The sequence below is a fragment of the Theobroma cacao genome, chromosome 7 (assembly GCF_000208745.1).
Source record: "Theobroma cacao cultivar B97-61/B2 chromosome 7, Criollo_cocoa_genome_V2, whole genome shotgun sequence".
Taxonomy (NCBI): domain Eukaryota; kingdom Viridiplantae; phylum Streptophyta; class Magnoliopsida; order Malvales; family Malvaceae; genus Theobroma; species Theobroma cacao.
In genome coordinates this window covers 5,262,895-5,274,179 of record NC_030856.1, presented here as the reverse complement: position 1 = coordinate 5,274,179, position 11,285 = coordinate 5,262,895, and the positions used below count along the sequence as shown (strand labels likewise).

The following is an 11,285-nucleotide window of genomic DNA, read 5'->3' as shown; positions in this document are numbered from 1 at the left end:
TGGTGCTTATAGAAAAAATAAAACTGTCGTGTGGAAATGTGGCATTCCTATTATACACTAAGGTATAATGGTGCCTATATGTGAATATGAAATCTTAGCATATGATGCATTCCTATTAACTGATTGAACGTGTGATGATGCAAATTAGATATTTAAAATACCTGACGTGGCATTCCTATTGTTTAATAATGGCACAATGGTGCTTATAAAAATAATAAAACCTTAAGGTGTGGGCATGTGGCATTCCTATTATGCATTAAAGTAGAATGGTGCCTATATGTGAATATGAAATCTTAGTATATGATGCGTTCCTATTATTCGATCGAACAAGTAAAAGTGCAAATTCAATATTTAAAGTGCTTGACGTGGCATTCGTATTGTGTAATATTGGCATAATGGTGCTTATAGAAACAAAAAAATTTTAAGTGCGTGAGCATGTGGCATTCCTATCATACATTACGGTATGATGGTGCCAATTTATGAATTTGGAATCCGAGCATTTGGTGGTTTCCTATTATTTGATGGAAAGTGTAAAGGTGCAAATTAGATATTTAAAGTACTTGACATGGTATTCCTATTGTGCAATAATGGCACAATGGTGCTTATAGAAATAAAAAACCTATCAAGGTGGGAGCATGTGGCATTTCTGTTATACTTTAAGGTATAATGGTGCCAATATGTGAATTTGAAATTGTAGTGTACGGTGCATTCCTATTATTTGATCAAAGGAGTAAAGGTGCAAAATAGATATTTAAAGTGCTTAACGAGACATTTCTATTGTGTAATAATGGCACAATGGTGCTTACAAAAACAAAAACCCTTTAAGGGGCAAGCATGTGGCATTCCTATTATATATTAAGGCATAATGGTGCCAATATGTGAATTTGAAATCATTGTATATGGTGCACTCCTATTATTTGATCGAAGGAGTAATGGTGCAAATAAATATTTGAAGTGCTTAACAAGGCATTCATATTATGCAATAATGGCACAATGGTGCTTATAGAAATAAAAAACCTTTAAGGTGCAGGCATGTGGCATTCGTTTTATACATTAAGGTATAATGGTGCCAATATGTGAATTTGAAATCATTGTATATGGTGCATTCCTATTATTTGATCGATAGAGTAAAGGTGCAAATTAGATATTTAAAGTGCTTAACAAGGCATTCCTATTGTGTAATAACAGCACAACGGTGCTTGCAAAAACAAAAAACATTTGTGTGTGAACATGTGGCATTCTTATTATACATTAAGGTATAATGGTACTAATACGTTAATTTGAAATTTTAGTATATGGTGCATTTCTCTTATTTGATCGAAAGTATAATGGTGCAAATTCGATATTTAAAGTACTTGACATTGCATTACTATGTTTGATTATGGAACAATGGTGCTTATAGAAATAAAACCAATTCAAGGTGTGGGCATGTGGCATTCCTATTATACATTGTGGTATAATGGTGCTAATATGCAAATTGAAAATCTTAGTGTATGGTGCGTTCCTATTGCTTGATCGAAGGTATAGTGGAGTAAATTAAATATTTCGAATACTTGACATGGCCTTCCTATTGTGTAGTTTTGGCACAATGGTGCTGATCGACATAAAGAAACTTTAAGGTTTGGGTATGTGGCATTTGTGTTATACATTATGTTATAATGGTGCCAAGATATGAATTTGAAATTTGAGCATATGGCGCATTCATATTGTTTGATCGAATGTAAAATAGTGCGAATTAGATATTCAAAATACTTGACCCGGCATTCCTATGGTGCAATAATGGCTTAATGGTGCTTATAGAAATAAAAAACCTTTAAGGTGCGGGCATATGGCATTCCTATTATACGTTACGATATAATGGTGCCATTATGTGAATTTGAAATCTTAGTATATGGTGCATTCCCCTTGCTTTCTATGGTGAATTTGAACCATATAGGAGAAAATATGTAATGTTGTCTACATTTTCTTATTCATAAAAAGATATTCTTTTCCCCTTGCTTTGTTAATGAAGGTCATGTTCAGCAGTCCTATTCATTGGATTATGTCCCTCCATTCCTTTTATGTTTGATGGGATTATGAGGTAATTGTTATTATGTATTGGCCCCTTATATTTTTTAGTCTCAGCTAATCGTTACTTTCTACTTGCCATTTTCATTTTTGATATGTAGTTGAAACTTATCTTCCTTTATACTTCAGTAGCTATTGTTATAGTATGTATGCAAACTTGTTTATTGTTTCCTCCATCTCCTTCTCATTTTTTATGAAGTATTGGAAGATTAATTTAGTTATTGTAGTGTCTATTATGTATTTTGACGAAATTTGGAAATCAGTCAGTCTTCTTCCCTAATGATTATTTGATCTAATTGATTTTGATTTTCTGTGGTTTACAAATGCCATTAATTCCTTTTGAAGTGCTTTAGGAAAACTGAAAATGTTGTGCTTTCATTCTTGGTAAGATTTTTTTTTTTGGTTTAGAATGTCATTTTCTTTAGATTCTTTGATTGATTTTAGAGATATTACACTCGCAAATTCTGAAATCTCTTCTCATGGTATTTTGATTTAATCTTATTAGGTGGATGATGTTGCATCGGAAACAAATGAAGAGAGAGCTTTATGGAACACTTTCTTGTTTGTTAAAAACAAAATTCACCTCGGTATATTCTTAGTTTATTAGTCGACTCCAGGTTCTGTTGAATAAAATGACACTTTTATTTAAATTGTTTGGTTGCCAGTTTCTTAAATAACCTTGAAACCAAACTTTTTTGACTATGCAGGTATTGAGGTTGATGATTTCATTGAAATATCGTCAGAGCTTGTGCAACTTCTTGAGGATTTTTATGATGATGTATTTGTGATGGTGGTATGTTTCTTCTTATCCTACTCGTGTCGTTAATAAGTTATGGTTGATTAGTATAATTAATTTATTTATTAATCAGCTTGTTTGACATAGTTCCATGAACTTGTTTATAAGCTTGTTTAACTGGACAAAAAGATGAAAGAACCTTTTTTAATGATAAGCCAAAATATTGGATTAATAATTGGGGTTTAACCAACAATCTCTAACCTAGCAACAGGGAAGAACAAATCGAAGCAATCAAAAATCAAACCACTCCACACAATAACAAAACCCAAAACCCACTAAATGTTCACAGAGTTGGGATCTCCCTTCTAATTTATGCACCATTATATGGTCCCAAAAATGTTCTCTCTTAACTAAGGGCTTGATAATATTTATTATAGTTTAAATGAGGTCCTAATAGGTCGGACATCACATAAAGACCTTAATCTAACATTTTCTTGGAATTTAATCTTGACTTCTCTTGACATTTTTGTTGTTCATGTCAGCTCAAGGTTGCAGCCATTCAATAAACTTTAAAATAATGGTGAATATGGTAGGGTGTGATAAGTCATGATTACGCATGGATAACATAGGATGGTAGAGCATGTCCAAGGTGTCTTGTGAGCATTATTTGATTCCTGTGAGAAAGGTGGAGGATTGCATATTCTGGTGTGTCAAATTAGTGCCTTAGGCTGTACTCATTCATGTGTGAGCATGCTTGTCACTGGATCATATATGCCTGTCTGATCAATTTTGGGAAAGAGCTGTTTGACTCATGTGTATGCTTCAGCAGTTGCTTGTTGTGTTGACAGCAATGACTGATCACTACATTGATTGAATAGTTACCTCACATTTTCTTTATCATGGTGGTCTATTTTCTTAAAGTAATTATTGAGACAATGGCTAAATGTGTTGGCATATAATATTGTCGATCTTCGATGCCTTGGAGAGATGGAAATATTTCCTTCTTGTTTCTGTAAATATTATATAAAGTAATTGTCTTTCTTCTTTGCAATTTAATCTAGAGGACTTAGTTGTGGTTGTAATATGTCTATATGTTGATGAATCAGGTCCTAAAAATTTGCTTTTTATTTGCTTTAGCTTCTTTTGAAGTCCCCTATTGCTTTTGACCTCTCACGCTGATTGTAGTTTCCTTTTTTTCATTTTAGTCAAGACCTTTCATGATCAAATTTCAGCTTAGTACTTGATGCTGCTAATGCACCTTGGTTACTAAATGATGTAGCCTTGCTATCAACAAAGACTGGAGAACAGTTACTGCTGACCCTTCTTTATGATGGGCGGTAAGTGTTTTTCATTTGGTTGTCATTTGGATTTTCACTTGTATTTTGCTGTGTTTTAGTTTCCTTTTAAGCTGAAGAAAAATAACTTGGTCTTTTTTGGGTTTGATGTCACAATTAATTGAATTGGTAGACAATGGTTGTTTTACATGGAAGAGTTGGTCATGGTGCTTTGTAAAGAAAACACAAATTAACTAGGTTTATAGGTTTTTGTGTTGGCTGATTGTCAAAATGCTGTTGTCTTTATGATAAAAAATAGGGATGTGAACGTTAAATAGACACAAAACAGGCAGTGGTGAGGGCCTATCATTGAAAACAGTTAGATTAAAATAGGAATCCTGTTGCAGGCATGTCCATGTTGATATCAGATATTTGATAGCATTACTTTCTTAAGTTTTATTAATTTGTTACTATGTTATTCTAAAACATGGTTTTTCCTCCTCCAAACTCCTTTATTCTTAATTCAAATTTCCTTGGTTATTCATTTCAGCAGTTTATAAATAAACTTGAAAAAAACAAAAAACTAGTTTTGTTGAATAAGTACTTCCACTGGTAATTTTTTGGCAGAGTACAGAAGAAAATATGACTTCTTGTTATGTTATAGTGCATTTTTTTTTTCTTTGTAGTCATGCAATTGGGGAAGTTTTCTTATGCTGCTTGTTTGTTAATTCATTCTTTTCTCCTTGGTAGGGTTGTGCAGAGACTTGATCTTTCCAAGTCTATGGCTTCAGTACTTATTACCTTGTTAGACTTTTCATGGTAATGCAGGTGCTTTTTTTTCAGTATTTTCCAGCCATTGACTAGTTATGTTGGGAATTTTGCTGAAATTCATTTAGGACACTACAGCTATTGGAAATTCATTGTTCCTTTTGGGTAGTCAATTGGGAGATAGTTTGCTTGTGCAATTCAGTGGTGGATCAGGAGCATCAGCCTTGCCATCTGGTTTTAAGGAAGAGGTGCTTATTATCATCAACTTCTATTCAGTATTTTGTATGCTAAGATTTAATTATTTTAACATATTGTTGATGTTTGGACTGTGTGGCATTCCAATGCTAGTATCAGTATCTGCTCTTTACATTCGACTTTTTAGGTACTTTAAGTTGATTGATAATCTCAAAGTGAAGTTCTGTTTTCTCACATCCCAAGAAAATTATCACATTCTTTCAACAAATTTCACAGTTCATTTAAACTTTGTTCTTCACTAAATGTTTTTACTTGTGAGAATACTATAAAGATTTTTATGCCAGTTTTTCATTCTTCTAGGTTGGAGATATTGAAGGTGATGTCCCTCTGGAATAGCGATTGCGAAGGTCATCTTCTGATGCTTTGCAAGATATGGTTGGCGGTGAAGAGCTTTCTTTGTATGGTTTGGCCCCAAATAACACTGAGTCAGCGCAGGTGGTGTAGCATTCTAAAAGTAATGCAGGGCCTTTCGGTGATTGCTTTAAGCTTTATCTTATTGAGAAAATTTTTTAAAAATAAGGGGAGGGGAATCAAACTCTCCTGGGGATTAGAACAATCAAATAACTAAATCTATCTAACAATTGAGCATCTAAATTAGTATTAAAGAGCTTAGGCTAATGGCTTAAAGATTCTATCTTTGCAGTCAAAGTAAAAAACTAGACAATTGCTTCATTCCTGTGGATTTAGCTGCTGTTCTCATGATTTCTCATTTTGACAGTTCATTTGTTAAAATTGTAGTTGTTCTGAAGTTTGTCTGTGTAATAGGTTCGAGAAATTAGTTATTGGGTTCATGATGTTTCACTTATTATAATTTAGACTGCAGTTACCATCAAGAGATAAATGCTATTTTTGTTATTTATTACACTTTTTAGTCTTTCACCCTACTAATGTTTCCCTCCCTCTATGTGTGCAGAAGACTTTTTTGTTTGCAGTGAGAGACTCATTAACTAATGTTGGCCCTTTGAAGGACTTCTCATATGGCTTGAGGATTAATGCTGATGCGAGTGCAACTGGAATTGCCAAACAAAGTAATTATGAGCTGGTTAGTTTGTGAGTTAGAATGCTTTCTCTTCAGTCGTCAGTGATTAATGGATATGGAAGTGGTTCATGGAAAATGAAACAGAAAATTGATGTTATTGCAATTGACCGGATGTGGCTACTATCGAGCTTAAACATTGCCTTCAAGTTCTCTGTATTTGTATATAGTGCATTTTTATAGCATTTATTTCTTTTTCTTCTGAGGAATTTTTTACCCCAAATGATTTGTGGGTTTATTGTGCCTGAAGTCAAGTCTTGGCTAATCTTTGAGGTGTGCTGTTCTGGCCTTGGAAAGAATGGTGCCCTCTGTGTTCTATGACAGTCAATTTGTCCAGAAATGATTACCGAGGTCTGCCCATACTCCAGCTCTGACTGAATATTTCCTGATTAAGATTTTAATTATTGATATCATTTATGTAAATATTTTTCTAGTTGCCATTGTTAATCTAACTAATCATTTTCAGCGGTACACATATCACATCTTAGTGCTGGAAAACCTCATCTGTGCAATTCTGTGCTTGCATCATTGCATGCACAATTTTGTCATCTGCAGGTTGAACCAACTGGATGTAAAGGAATTTGGGCTGTCTACCACAAGAGAACATGCAGTCACAGTGCTGATTTGTCTAAAGTGACTGATGATGATGATGAATATTATGCATATTTGATTATAAGTCTTGAGGCATGGACTATGGTAGTCTCATTTTCTAACCTTCACTTTAATTTTTTATCAAAGTCAATTTAATTTTCCATTGTTTGATCAATTAACATTTTTTAAAAAAGCTTGAAAAGATTTTATCAGTATGAAATCCGACTTTCTGGATTTCAAATTAATGCTTTGTCATTTTGCTAACAAATTAAAAAAAAAAAATTGACTTCTCAACTTGCAATTGGCATCACATATTTAACTTTCTGGATTAACCATTTCCAGTTGCCTATGATGAACAGGTGCTTGTAACAGCTGATCTTTTGAAAGAAGTGACTGAAAGTGTAGACTATTATGTTCAAGGAAGAACAATTGCTGCAGGAAATTTGTTTGGAATGTGGGACCAGTTACACGGTCTGTATTTACATAAATTAGTTCATTTGCCTTGGTTTGTTGTCAATTTTTCTAGAAAAATAATACCGTACATTTAATTCTTTTTTTTGGTTGATAAGGGGTGCTAGTAAATGCTGTCTGATTTGATCCTTTCCATACCACTCTCGCATTAAGTAATTTTGCTTGCCCACTATACATTTTATGGTCTAAATTAATTTTATCTTCAAACGTATAGTCTTGAGAGTTTTTAGTAATTTCAAGTGAATTGGCATTGTTGTCTAATTTGGCTAATTGCTGAATATTACTTGTCATTAGTAGAATTTGAGCGTTTTCTTGGTTGGTAGGTTTGAACTCTATGCTGGAACATTGCAGTCTTTCCCCTTTCTATTTCCATTTAGCCATGTAATATATTAGATGCTATGCTTCAAACACTACTTTTAACTTGTACTTGTCTCATTATGTTTGCTTATAGGCATCAAGTTATCCAGGTCTTTGAACGTGGTGCTCGAATTCTGGATGGTTCTTTTATGACTCAAGAACTGATAATTCCATTGCCAAACTCTGATCTGAGTATTCAATTCTTTACATCAATAGCTCATTTTGAGTGCTTTTCAAAAAGTAAAAAAAAAAAAGAAGAAGCTCATTTTGAGTACTTAATATCCACAAGATGTATAAAGCACCTCATTCCACATCTCTGATCTGAGGGTTGGTATGAGAGTAAAGTGTCTGGCCTTGATGCGAGCTGCTGTCTTACACTGTAATTGCAGCAGAATCTAGAAATTGCAAGGTTCACACAGGGAACTGCATATATAGTTCACATTGTATATATTGCCAGTGAATAGAAGTTGACACCAAAAATATCATGAGTGCTGAAACAAATTTTTGTCAATTCTGTTTTGTAGTTACGAAATGCTTCCATTGGAGGAACAGCTCGATATTGCTCACCAGATTGGAACGACCTGTTCCCAAATTCTCTCTAATTTAAATGATCTTACTCTGGGAACAAGTTTCTTGTGAATGCAGCAGATATCAAGGCAAATATTAAAACAGCATTGACAGAACCCAACTCATGATGGGCTATACCTGTTGCAGAATGACACCATTCAAAAGCTTCTGCAGATCAGGGTTGATATCTTTATTTTATGAAACATGATTTGTTTGATCCTGAGAGGGAGAAAAAATGTTTGTTTAGTCACTGTACCTGTCAAATTTGATGGAGTAGAATCTTGTATCTTAGAGCGAGAGTTCACTCTAATGTAACAGGACTCATGACAGATTAATTAAATTATTTATGCTATATATACATAAATATGTTTCATGAAAAGTGCACCGGTGACTAAAATCTTTATCGAGATATATATAGTAGTATTAGCATTTGAAGAAAAAGTTTTAATTAGATGATGTCAATATTTCAACTATCGTTATTTTATTTTTATAAATTTTTACCTTCATTCTCATAAATTTACATTAAGATTTTTAAAAAATTATTTTTCACTATAACTATTTTATCTTTATTATTGTATATTTAAAAATTAACATTTGTACGTGACTAGATATTATTTGCTTGAGAATACAAATATAAATAATTAATTTTCACTAAAAGTATGTTTATTTTGTCTAAATTGATTTGTTACGGTAACTCTTAAACAATTCATGTCAATATTTTAATAATGTTTATTTTATTTTTGTATTTTTGGTGTTCATTTCATAAATTTACGTTAAGATTTTTGAAAGACTATTTTAGTTTCACTATAACTATTTTTATCCTTATTATTACGCATTCATAAATTAATTTTATTTTTTTCGGTTGTTATTTTTATTTTATTTTTTCCTTAGAAATCAGTTAAATGTGTTAATCGGTTATAATATTGGCTTTTTTCATCTATGACTGCAATTTCATCCTATAAATCACAGTAAGGTCAAGATCTTATTGTAAAATTTACCTTATTCATGTGAAAATCAAAATGTGCTTCGGCTGAAAAGTTTGGTCGGTTCAATTTGTGTTGATGATACGTGACATCTATTACACTATTGCACTTGAAATAATGAAGAGTAAAAAACTCCATTGCCTTGGACAATCTTTTGTATTAATTATCATTTAACCAATGGTTATAGATTAAATGGTTATGTAAATAATGAAAATGGAGTCCATAATTTAATATAGATTGCAATGCACCTATAAGTTTAAAGAAGTAATTTTTTTTTTTTTGGAATTGGAGAAAGGGGATTCTAACCTTATTCTCTAAGTAGGGAGATCATATACCAATTAATGAAATGTACAAATTATATTGATCTTATATGTTAATCTATCGATTATTTTTTCTTTATTCATCTTTTTCGTTTTGAGATATACAAAAAGGAAATATTTTATTTAGATCCTTAATACTTTTTTCATTCTTTTGTATTATAAACTTATTTTTTATGATTTCTTTTACTTTTTTGTATTAAAAAATATTAATATTTATATTAAAAAAATTCAAATTTTAATATACAATATATTAAGATTAATTATTTTAATTTTCATGAAAATAAAAAAGAAAAAAATTCAAACAGAAAACAGTAATTTCTAAATGTAATATTAATGACTTTAATACATTTTTTTAACGTTTTTATTATTTTACATATAAATAGGAATACCTACTAACAAGTAAAAGTACGTTGTCAACTCCTAATTAACAGAGGCTTTCTTCAGAAATTATTGCCTCGCCTAATTAATTTATTGATTAATTAATCAATAATTTATTGATTATTTGTCCAGCTTGATACATGTGACAATAATTTATTGATTAAATTAATATTTTATTACGTTTCAAAAAAATATATATATCTTATCTGTGAAACTTTTGACTTATCCATGTATTCATATGATATTAAATTTATCTAGTTAATATTGATACATCAAATAGGACAAGTAATTAAAACAAAAATTATATATTGAGAAAAAGATTGCAAAAGATGAAGTAATTTGTTATAGATTGGCAGTATATATTTTTTGTTAAACTTTAAATTCTCGTGTAGTATATATTTGGCGACAGGCATCAAGCTTAAGTATGGTGAATCTGAATCACCGCATCTTTCTTATCCAATCTCATATTCTCTTGAGCAACTAATAAATCTCGTGCAGTATATACGTGATTATCTCTGGTTTTATGCAGAGAATTTTTTTTTCTTTTTAATTGTTTTGCTTTTGATTATGGTGTAGATTATAGAATAATACTGTGTTTACTTATGTTATTGCACTTTTCACACATAGCTCATGATTGTGAATGTCTTTTAAGGGCTGGGGATTTTATACCAAATGGGTTAATAAGCTCAAAATTTTTTTTTTTCTTTACATTGGAACTGCATAATTTGATTTTCTTAAGTAAAATTATTAAAATAAATTTATTTTCCTCTACTTCATAAACTTGATATGACTCTGCATCCATTCTTCAATGAATCAATACCACAATTTGGTGCAGGGACAAGCTTTAATATGGACTTGATTGGACCAATCATTGAGGTTATTAAGTTCATTGGTCAATCAGCTAGAAAGTTAGTGTTGACAACACGCTCCGAAGAGGTTGTTCGATCAATGGGTTGTAAGAAAGTCCCAGTGCCCTGTTTTTCTATGGATGAGGCGATGAAATTATTTCTAAGCAAAGTCGGACAAGACATGTTGCCTAATCCAACTTTAGAGTTGATTATGAAACTTGTTGTCCGCGAATGTGATGGTCTCCCCCTAGCAATAGTCACAGTAGCTGGTTGTATGAGGGGAATGTCTGATCCTCTTGAGTGGGAAAATGCTTTAAATGAATTGAGAGGTTCCATAAGATACTTTCAGGATATAAAAGATAAGGTGTTTGGATGTTTAAAATTCAGTTATGATCGTCTGCAACAAAAAGACCAAGATTGTTTTCTATATTGTGCATTATTTCCTGAAGATTATGAAATCAAAAAAGAGGAGGTAGTTGAATATTGGATGGAAGAAGGACTTATAGATGAAATGGGAACCTGAAAAGCAATGCACTGTAGCGGTCATTTTATTTTACGGAAGCTTGAAGAAAATTGTTTGTTAGAAAGGATTAGGGAAGGTACATACATAAAGATGCATGATGTTGTTAGATAT

The 11,285-nt window shown here is 31.9% G+C and overlaps 1 long non-coding RNA gene across 1 annotated transcript; it reads left to right on the top strand.

The window, feature by feature from the left end:
* LOC108662974 lies at positions 2,367-5,526 on the top strand. Its single transcript, XR_001928878.1, has 5 exons — positions 2,367-2,451; positions 2,573-2,654; positions 2,775-2,860; positions 4,974-5,093; positions 5,401-5,526. It is a non-coding gene; the product is annotated as an uncharacterized LOC108662974 (long non-coding RNA).